This window comes from Hoplias malabaricus, chromosome 1, assembly GCF_029633855.1.
Source record: "Hoplias malabaricus isolate fHopMal1 chromosome 1, fHopMal1.hap1, whole genome shotgun sequence".
Taxonomy (NCBI): domain Eukaryota; kingdom Metazoa; phylum Chordata; class Actinopteri; order Characiformes; family Erythrinidae; genus Hoplias; species Hoplias malabaricus.
In genome coordinates, this window is record NC_089800.1 from 90,687,061 (window position 1) to 90,698,458 (window position 11,398).

The following is an 11,398-nucleotide window of genomic DNA, read 5'->3' on the forward strand; positions in this document are numbered from 1 at the left end:
CCCTGGAGGTCCCATGGCCGAGAAAAGTGCTCCGAGCCCGGGGAGATAGAGAACCGTAAAGCGCGCGGGTTTGAGGCTCAGGTCTTCCAGTGGGCGCTCGTTCCAGCGGCGCGGGCTGAATGGTTTAGTCCGAGGAGGAGTGCTTAAGTGTGGGCCGGATAGGTTCGAGAGGTGCGCTGGGTTCCTGGAGGTCCAGCCCCGGAGGTTTGGAGCGGGCGATGGAGCTAGCGAGGCCGAGTCGGGTGAGCCTGGGCCGGGCATGGGCGTTGGCGGCGATGGGGGTCTTCTCCCCGGAGGTTTGGAGCGGGCGATGGAGCGAGCGAGGCCGAGTCGGGTGAGCCTGGGCCGGGCATGGGTGTTGGCAGCGACGGGGGTGTCTTCCCCGGAGGTAAGTACCGTGGGGGGCAAGCGTGAGATATTCCAGGCCGGGAAAAGTGAGCTAAATTCGGCAAAGCGTTGTTAAAAAGGGGGTTCGGTTGATTTTTTTGTTAAATCTAAACGAACAAAGGGTGCGAGGCGTGAAAATTGCATTCAGCCGTGATTTTTTGGCAAAGTGCTAACCCTAGTGGTCTCCCAGTGGGACGTTTTAAAGTAGGACTTAGAAAAATTTCTGACCCTCTTCGCCCTAGGTAGCAAGCCCAAAACGGAGCACCTCGGAGTGGTAAAAATTCAGAGGGCATGGGGGTTTCCAGTGCGGTGCCGTCAGGACATTAGGGTTCCTTTAGAAAAGACGAAAGTTTGGGTACACCGTATGTAACTATGACAAGCCCAAGGCTCTGGTTCGCCTGTGGGCATGAATATAGTGAGATTTCCGCGTTATCTCACTGGAGGTGACCCCGGAACGGTTCAAAACCTAAGTCGAGACTTCCATGGAACCCCGATGATGGGAGTTTGAAGCCCGAGGAGTGACGCCCTCTGGGCTAAGGTTGCTGGTAGGTTCGGCCCCCCTCTCTGGAGGTCTAAATGACTTCCATGGACCCCGGTGATGCGAATTTGATGCCCGAGGAGGAGCACACCTCTGGGCTAAGGGTGGTGGTATGCTCAGCCCCCCCTCTGGAGGTCTAAACTGACTTCCATGGACCCCGGTGATGCGAATTTGATGCCCGAGGAGTGACTCACCTCTGGGCTAAGGGTGGTGGTATGCTCGGCCCCCCCTCTGGAGGTCTCGAATGACTTCCATGGACCCCGGTGAAGCGTATTTCATGCCCGATGAGGAGCACACCTCTGGGCTAAGGGTGGTGGTATGCTCAGCCCCCCCTCTGGAGGTCTAAACTGACTTCCATGGACCCCGGTGATGCGAATTTGATGCCCGAGGAGTGACTCACCTCTGGGCTAAGGGTGGTGGTATGCCCAGCCCCCCCTCTGGAGGTCTCGAATGACTTCCATGGACCCCGGTGAAGCGTATTTCATGCCCGATGAGGAGCACACCTCTGGGCTAAGGGTGGTGGTATGCTCGGCCCCCCCTCTGGATGTTTAAACTGACTTCCATGGACCCCGGAGAAGCGCATTTCATGCCCAATGAGGAGCACACCTCTGGGCTAAGGGTGGTGGTATGCTCGGCCCCCCCTCTGGATGTCTAAAATGACTTCCATGGACCCCGGTGAAGAGAATTTCATGCCCGAGGAGTGACTCACCTCTGGGCTAAGGGTGGTGGTATGCCCAGCCCCCCCTCTGGAGGTCTCGAATGACTTCCATGGACCACGGTGAAGAGAATTTCATGCCCGATGAGGAGCACACCTCTGGGCTAAGGGTGGTGGTATGCTCGGCCCCCCCTCTGGATGTTTAAACTGACTTCCATGGACCCCGGAGAAGCGCATTTCATGCCCAATGAGGAGCACACCTCTGGGCTAAGGGTGGTGGTATGCTCGGCCCCCCCTCTGGATGTCTAAAATGACTTCCATGGACCCCGGTGAAGAGAATTTCATGCCCGAGGAGTGACTCACCTCTGGGCTAAGGGTGGTGGTATGCCCAGCCCCCCCTCTGGAGGTCTCGAATGACTTCCATGGACCACGGTGAAGCGTATTTCATGCCCGATGAGGAGCACACCTCTGGGCTAAGGGTGGTGGTATGCTCGGCCCCCCCTCTGGAGGTCTAAACTGACTTCCATGGACCCCGGTTATCCGAATTTAAAGCCCAAGGAGTGACTCACCTCTGGGCTAAGGGTGGTGGTATGCCCGGCCCCCCCTCTGGAGGTCTCCAAAACCTAAGTCGAGACTTCCATGGACCCCGGTTATCCGAATTTCATGCCCGAGGAGTGATGCCCTCTGGGCTAAGGGTGGTGGTAAGCCCGGCCCCCCCTCTCTGGAGGTCTAGATTGACTTCCATGGACCCCGGTGATCCGAATTTCATGCCCGAGGAGTGACGCCCTCTGGGCTTAGGGTGGTGGTAAGCCCGGCCCCCCCTCTGGATGTCTCCAAAACCTAAGTCGAGACTTCCATGGACCCCGGTTATCCGAATTTCATGCCCGAGGAGTGACGCCCTCTGGGCTTAGGGTGGTGGTAAGACCGGCCCCACTCTCTGGAGGTCTAAACTGACTTCCATGGACCCCGGTGATCCGAATTTCATGCCCGAGGAGTGACGCCCTCTCGGCTAAGGGTGGTGGTAAGTGCAGCCCCCCTCTCTGGAGGTCTAAAATGACTTCCATGGACCCCGGTGAAGCGAATTTCATGCCCGAGGAGTGACGCCCTCTCGGCTAGGGTGGTGGTAAGCCAGGCCCCCCCTCTCTGGAGGTCAAAACTGACTTCCATGGACCCCGGTATAGCGTATTTCATGCCCGAGGAGTGACGCCCTCTGGGCTAAGGGTGGTGGTATGCCCGGCCCCCCCTCTGGAGGTCTCCAAAACCTAAGTCGAGACTTCCATGGACCCCGGTTATCCGAATTTCATGCCCGAGGAGTGACGCCCTCTGGGCTAAGGGTGGTGGTAAGCCCGGCCCCCCCTCTCTGGAGGTCTAAAATCACTTCCATGGACCCCGGTGTAGCATATTTCATGCCCGAGGAGTGACGCCCTCTGGGCTTAGGGTGGTGGTAAGCCCGGCCCCACTCTCTGGAGGTCTAAACTGACTTCCATGGACCCCGGTTATCCGAATTTCATGCCCGAGGAGTGACGCCCTCTGGGCTTAGGGTGGTGGTAAGCCCGGCCCCACTCTCTGGAGGTCTAAACTGACTTCCATGGACCCCGGTTATCCGAATTTCATGCCCGAGGAGTGATGAACCTCTGGGCTAAGGGTGGTGGTAAGTGCAGCCCCCCCTCTGGAGGTTTCCAAAACCTAAGTCGAGACTTCCATGGACCCCGGTGATGCGAATTTCAAGCCCGAGGAGTGGTGCCCTCTGGGCTAAGGGTGGTGGTAAGCCCGGCCCCCCCTCTCTGGAGGTCTAAAAGGACTTCCATGGACCCCGGTATAGCGTATTTCATGCCCGAGGAGTGACGCCCTCTGGGCTTAGGGTGGTGGTAAGTGCAGCCCCCCCTCTGGAGGTTTCCAAAACCTAAGTCGAGACTTCCATGGACCCCGGTGATGCGAATTTCAAGCCCGAGGAGTGGTGCCCTCTGGGCTAAGGGTGGTGGTAAGCCCGGCCCCCCCTCTCTGGAGGTCTAAACTGACTTCCATGGACCCCGGTGTAGCGTATTTCATGCCCGAGGAGTGACGCCCTCTGGGCTTAGGGTGGTGGTAAGCCAGGCCCCCCCTCTCTGGAGGTCAAAATTGACTTCCATGGACCCCGGTTATCCGAATTTTATGCCCGAGGAGTGACGCCCTCTGGGCTAAGGGTGGTGGTAAGTCCGGCCCCCACCCTCTGGATGCGTTCAAAACCTAAGTCGAGACTTCCATGGACCCCGGTGATGCGAAGTGACATGCCCGAAGAGTGGTGCCTTCTGGGCTAAGGTTGTGATAAGCCCGGTCTCTCCTCTGGAGGTCTGTGGTTTTAAAGTGAATATTTTCTAAGTCCCTCACCTGAGATTTTAAGAGAATCAGGACCCTCCTCAAGCCTCGTAGCGAGTCCGAGGGAGGTTCATCGTTGTCGGCTATGCGAAAGGGGTTCAGACGCCTCTAATCCTGTGGGCATATGGTTTCTCAGCCTGGTGCCGTCGGGATATTAGGGAGGCATTAAATCAGACGTAAGTTTGGGTAACAGCGATGCGAAACGCTATGCCCAAAGGAGTGGCTTCCCGATGGGCTTGAAATAATGGGAATGTCCGCTCTGCTTCCCTGGATGTGTTCAAAACCTAAGTCGAGACATCCGTAGACCCCGTTGATGCGAATTCCATGCCCGAGGAGTGACGCCCTCTGGGCTTAAGGGTGGTGGTAAGCCCGGCCCCACTCTCTGGAGGTCTAAACTGACTTCCATGGACCCCGGTGATGCGAATTTCATGCCCGAGGAGTGGTGCCCTCTGGGCTAAGAGTGGTGGTAAGACCGGCCCCACCCTCTGGATGTCTAAAATGACTTCCATGGACCCCGGTGATTCGAATTTCAAGCCCGAGGAGGTGCACACCTCCGGGCTAAGGGGATGGTTTGGGTGGCCTCCCCTCTGGATGTGTTCAAAACCTAAGTTGAGACATCCATGGACCCCGGTTATCCGAATTTCATGCCCGAGGAGTGACGCCCTCTGGGCTAAGAGTGGTGGTAAGACCGGCCCCACTCTCTGGAGGTCTAAAATGACTTCCATGGACCCCGGTGATGCGAATACACAAGCCCGAGGAGTGGCACACCTCTGGGCTAAGGGGATGGTTTGGGTTGCCTCCCCTCTGGAGGTCTAAAATGACTTCCATGGACCCCGTTGATGCGAATACACAAGCCCGAGGACTGGCACACCTCTGGGCTAAGGGGATGGTTTGGGTTGCCTCCCCTCTGGAGGTCAAAAATGACTTCCATGGACCCCGTTGATGCGAATACACAAGCCCGAGGACTGGCACACCTCTGGGCTAAGGGGATGGTTTGGGTTGCCTCCCCTCTGGAGGTCAAAAATGACTTCCATGGACCCCGTTGATGCGAATACACAAGCCCGAGGACTGGCACACCTCTGGGCTAAGGGGATGGTTTGGGTTGCCTCCCCTCTGGAGGTCAAAAATGACTTCCATGGACCCCGTTGATGCGAATACACAAGCCCGAGGACTGGCACACCTCTGGGCTAAGGGGATGGTTTGGGTTGCCTCCCCTCTGGAGGTCAAAAATGACTTCCATGGACCCCGTTGATGCGAATACACAAGCCCGAGGACTGGCACACCTCTGGGCTAAGGGGATGGTTTGGGTTGCCTCCCCTCTGGAGGTCTAAAATGACTTCCATGGACCCCGGTGATGCGTATTTAAAGCCCGAGGACTGGCACACCTCTGGGCTAAGGGGATGGTTTGGGTTGCCTCCCCTCTGGAGGTCTAAAAATGACTTCCATAGACCCCGGCGAAGCGAATTTAAAGCCCGAGGACTGGCACCCCTCTGGGCTAAGGGGATGGTTAGGGTGGCCTCCCCTCTGGATGTCTAAAATGACTTCCATGGACCCCGGTGATGCGAATACACAAGCCCGAGGAGTGGCACACCTCTGGGCTAAGGGGATGGTTTGGGTTGCCTCCCCTCTGGAGGTCTAAAAATGACTTCCATAGACCCCGGCGAAGCGAATTTAAAGCCCGAGGACTGGCACCCCTCTGGGCTAAGGGTGGTGGTTAATCCGGCCCCCCCTTCTGGATGTGTTCAAAACCTAAGTCGAGACATCCATGGACCCCGGTGATGCGAAGTGACATGCCCGAGGAGTGGCGCCCTCTGGGCTAAGGTTGTGATAAGCCCGGTCTCTCCTCTGGAGGTCTGTGGTTTTAAAGTGAAAATTTTCTAAGTCCCTCACCTGAGATTTTAAGAAAATCAGGACCCTCCTCAAGCCTCGTAGCGAGTCCGAGGGAGGTTCATCGTTGTCAGCTATGCGAACGAGGTTCCAATGCCTCAAATCCTGTGGGCATATGGTTTCTCAGCCTGGTGCCGTCGGGATATTAGGGAGGCATTAAATCAGACGTAAGTTTGGGTAACAGCGATGCGAAACGCTATGCCCAAAAGAGTGGCTTCCCGATGGGCTTGAAATAATGGGAATGTCCGCTCTGCTTCCCTGGATGTGTTCAAAACCTAAGTCGAGACATCCGTAGACCCCGTTGATGCGAATACCGAAGCCCGAGGACTGGCACACCTCTGGGCTAGGGTGGGGATAAGATATGCCCCCACCCTCTGGAGGTTTTCAAAACCTAAGTCGAGACCTCCATAGACCCCGGTGATGCGAATACCGAAGCCCGAGGACTGGCACCCCTCTGGGCTAGGGTGGGGATAAGATATGCCCCCACCCTCTGGAGGTTTTCAAAACCTAAGTCGAGACCTCCATAGACCCCGGTGATGCGAATACCGAAGCCCGAGGACTGGCACCCCTCTGGGCTAGGGTGGTGGTTAATCCGGCCCCCCCTCTGGAGGTTTTCAAAACCTAAGTTGAGACCTCCGTAGACCCCGGTGATGCGAATACCGAAGCCCGAGGACTGGCACCCCTCTGGGCTAGGGTGGTGGTTAATCCGGCCCCCCCTCTGGAGGTTTTCAAAACCTAAGTTGAGACCTCCGTAGACCCCGGTGATGCGAATACCGAAGCCCGAGGACTGGCACACCTCTGGGCTAGGGTGGTGGTTAATCCGGCCCCCCCTCTGGAGGTTTTCAAAACCTAAGTTGAGACCTCCGTAGACCCCGGTGATGCGAATACCGAAGCCCGAGGACTGGCACACCTCTGGGCTAAGGGGTTGGTATGCTCGGCCTCCCCTCTGGAAGTCTAAAAATAATTAGAAATATTTCTAAGTTCGACAACGAGCACTGGCAGAACTGGACCAAAGACTTCCATACACCCCGGTGATGCGAAGTTTCAAGCCCGAGGAGTGGCACACCTCTGGGCTAAGGGGATGGTTTGGGTTGCCTCCCCTCTGGAGGTCTAAAAATGACTTCCATGGACCCCGTTGATGCGAATACACAAGCCCGAGGACTGGCACACCTCTGGGCTAAGGGGATGGTTTGGGTTGCCTCCCCTCTGGAGGTCTAAAAATGACTTCCATGGACCCCGTTGATGCGAATACACAAGCCCGAGGAGTGGCACACCTCTGGGCTAAGGGGATGGTTTGGGTTGCCTCCCCTCTGGATGTCTAAAATGACTTCCATGGACCCCGTTGATGCGAATACACAAGCCCGAGGACTGGGACACCCTCTGGGCTTAAGGTGGAGGTAAGCCCGGCCTCCCCTCTTTATTAAAAAAAAACTCTAAGTCCCAACGGCAAATGCCAGAGCTTTAAGCCGAAACTCAAGAGAGTTCGATCGGTATAACTGACTTGACTATCTGCCCTTAGCCCCCGATGGTTCATTCTATATATGCCCGGAGAAGTGGCTGGTTTCCGGGGCCAAAAAAGCCAAATGGTCTCCTATATTCATGCGACGGGTGCCTAAAGGTAAGTTTACCGCCCCCAGTGAACTGCCTAAGGTCCATAGGCCTCCGACCACTGCTCCCTTAGCGGGGCGGTGGAACGGGCCGCCCGCCGACAAAGTTAACTGTTAAACCCATTTAATTTCAATGACCTTTAGTTCCAACTCCCTCCCTGGGGGGGATTGGTTCTATATATGCCCGGAGAAGTGGCTGGTTTCCGGGGCCAAAAAAGCCAAATGGTCTCCTATATTCATGCGACGGGTGCCTAAAGGTAAGTTTACCCACCCCGGTGAACTGCCTAAGGTCCATAGGCCTCCGACCACTGCTCCCTTAGCGGGGCGGTGGAACGGGCCGCCCGCCGACTAAGTTAACCCATAACCACTGATCGTTTAAGTCTTAAGGCCGGTCGGACCTCGTAAAAAGTCTCCCTCTGGGAGGATCACCCAATCTCCACCCCCCCTCCATCTCCAAACCGAAGCAAGTACCACACGGGAACACTCTGTTTGGGGATTCAGAAATAAATGTATTTATTTCGCAGTAAAACATATCAAAGCCACGGGGGTGCAGAAACACGGAGTGAATCCCGGCTGGGTTGCGCTTTGAAGAGGGTCCGGTTCAGGCCGTTTCGAGGGCGGAAAGACGGTTCTCACGAGCCCGCATCACATCGGCCGCAGAGAGGCCGGCTCGGTAGAAGGCCCGGGCAGTGATGTTGGAGTGGCACATGCTTGTCGTCACTCGATCTCTATCTTCGGCCGGCAGAGTCGAAACCTGAAACAGAGGTGCGAGGTGTCAGAAGTAGGAAGGCCGGGGTTAAGAGCCCACATAAGTCGGATTAAGTTCAACACTCACTTGGTTCGAAACAGCCGTGCGGATCAGGTTGAAGGCCACCGCGCCTCCGAGGCCCGCATCCGTCCACGCGATCCGAAGCAGTGAGTTTGGCTTGCGCAGCTGGTTCCCCCTGTCCAAGAACACGAACCCGTCCCGGGCCCCGTGTAAGTCGCTGAGTGCGGTCAACCAGGCCAGCTCTGTGGCAGACAACCCGATCGGAGCGTCCCCGAACGAGGCGTTGGTCTTGTGTTCACGAACATAAACCACGAAGCCGGTGCCATCCGTGGTGCTGGCTTGCCTCAACTCTCCAACCGTCAGGTTGAGAAACACAACCGACCGGTGACCGGTTAAGACAGACAAAAGGCCGAGCAGGTACCCCTGGAGCATCCGTAGCGTCGACCGGCGGGCGGTGTCCCCCGTCCGGGCCGCGTCTATGAGCTCTGGGATTCGGGTCTTAGCGTGGCTTAGGAAGACCCTGAAATCCGAAGGTTGCGGCAAGCGACTCAGCTTCGCTCTCTTCACGCGCTGGCGATGGCCCAGAATCGTGCGTGCGATGTCCCGATGAGCCTTGGCGAAGGTCAGCTTCAGCCTCTGGAGCTCTTCGGGGCTGACCCCGGCGGTCTCTGGGTCGAAGGCAGCGACGTGGGAGACGAACGCCTTGGCGCTGTGCAGGTAACACTTAACGGTTGTCGAAGCGTAACCCAGTTTCTGAAGGCTCTGTACCCAAGTGGGAACGTTCGTGTGATGGACGAAAGACAGGTCTGTGAATTGGCAGCCGGGCGGGGCGCAGTGAAGCAGGAACCGAATAACGTGGCCCCGTCGCTGGCGAGAGTTCTCGATGTCCTTCGGTGACGCGTCGACCCGCAGGTAGAACTTCTGAAAGTCGTCTACCGAACGGCTGACGTAGGTGTCCCGAAACCGATGCGGGATCACGAGCTGCCTCCCCCGGGAGGTTCGCCGTGCCCGCTCGGTCTCTGAATCCGTGTCCGAGGTGGATTCGGCAGGGGAAGACTCGCTCGGTTGGTAGTCGCTGTCGACCGGCTCCGGCGTGGCTTGGCCCGTAGTGGCTTGGCCCGGGGAGGCTTGGTCCGGCGAGGCTGGGTCCGGCGAAGCTGGGTCCGGCGTGTTGGGTCCCGGCGTGCTTGGGCCCGGCGTGCTTGGGCCCGGCATGGCTGGGTCCGGCATGCTGGGGCCCGGCGTGCTGGGGCCCGGCGAGGCTGGATTCGGGGAACAGGATACCGAGGGCGGTGGAGGGTTCCGCGGCTTAGACTGTTGATAGCGACGCAGAAGGTGGATGGTGCGAAGGCGTCGAGCGGCAGAGAGAGCGATCCGAAGGGCGAGGCCTTTGAGGGAATGCGCCGAGCCCAGGTGATCCGCCGGCGAAGAGAGAGACGGCAGGCCGCAGAGAGGGCAGTCGAGCTGGGACGAATTCTCCCCACTTTGGTCCAGTCCCCGGAGAAAGTCAATGTCGGCAGATCCAAGGCGGTGGAAGGTGGTATAATGGGAAGTCAGATCCGTAATGGCTTGCTCGCAGAGCGGGCAAGCATCAGGCGTGGTTGGCTCCGGCGTGCTTGGGTCCGGTGAGCTTGGGTACAGCATGGTTGGGTCCGGCGTGCTTGGGTCCGGCGTGCTTGGGTCCGGCGTGTTCGGGTCCGGCGTGTTCGGGTCCGGCGTGTTCGGTCCCGGCGTGCTCGGTCCCGGCGTGCTCGGTCCCGGCGTGTTCGGTCCCGGCGCGCTCGGTCCCGGCGTGCTTGGTCCCGGCGGCGAGGCTGGATTCGGGGAACGGGATCCCGAGGGCGGTGGAGGGTTCCGCGGCTTAGACTGTTGATAGCGACGCAGAAGGTGGAGGGTGCGAAGGCGTCGAGCGGCAGAGAGAGCGATCCGAAGGGCGAGGCCTTTGAGGGAATGCGCCGAGCCCAGGTGATCTGCCGGCGAAGAGAGAGACGGCAGGCCGCAGAGAGGGCAGTCGAGCTGTGATGAATTCTCCCCGCTTCGGTCCAGTTCTCGGAGGAAGGCTGCGTCGTCCGGTCCGAGTCTGTGGAAGATGGTAAAGTGGAAAGTCAGATCCGTAGCAATGGCTTGTTCGCAAAGCGGGCAGCTATCCATGGTGAGAGACTGACGGCTCCGAGTGAAGGCGACCCCTTATATAGCCCCCGGTTCGTGCATAATTAGGGGTTATGGGCGTTGATCGCTCCCGTTCGCGTTCGACGTTCGCCCATCTTGGGTGTATGAACCAATGAGAACCAAGACCGATAGCGTATTACTGCCAAAATTAGTCCCGGTTTCCGAGCCAGGTGCCGGGCAGAGCGATGGGGAGTGGTCCCCAAGGTCCGTGGGGCCTACCACTGTCATAAATCCGAGTGGCTTCCACTCGGTCCGCCTCGACCGGGTACCTTTAAGGTCAAGTCCCAACCCCGGATCTCGTATCACGGTGGTATTGGGACTGCCTGTGGGTCTATAGGCCACCGACCATCTGCCCACTTGTGGGGCGGGTGGAACGGGCCGCCCCGTCGATTGTTATAAGCCCGTTGTGTCCACCCCGATGATTCGTTCGATGTATGCCTGGGAAGGTAAAACATTCCTGGGCATGGGGGGTCGAGCGTATGAGGGGTTTCCCCCGTCCCGAAAGAGAGAGTTTTCCGACCGATGATTCGTTCGATATGCCTGCCCGGGGAGGGTCAACTTCCCTGGGCACCGGGGGGTCGAACGTATGAGGATTGTCCCCCTTTTTAAACCCATAAATTTGCCCGTGCGCGAGTCGACGGGGCCGCGTAACCCCCCGAGGCGTTGGCCGGCGGTCATCCGCCGGTCCGTGGGATCTCCCGACCTTTCCCCTCCTTTGAGCGGGACGTGGGAGCGCACCACCGGGCCCCCGGCTGGAAACGGCCGGAGGCAAAGAGCGCATTAGAGGTGACACGGATCGGTCTTCCACAGACCGCGGCTGGAAGTTCGCAGGGTCGGCCTACGGGATCCGACCCTTCGTCTTCTTAAACGCAGACTTCCGTAGGCTCCGGGGGGCGAAACCGTAAACCTTTGCCGACCTCCTCGCACTGCGAGGGGGCCAGGATTTGCGGCTTGTCCGCGTATCGGTCCTACCAAGGACCGCGGCTGGAAGTTCGGTGGTGAGCCCTCGACCTTACGAGATTGAGGGCAAA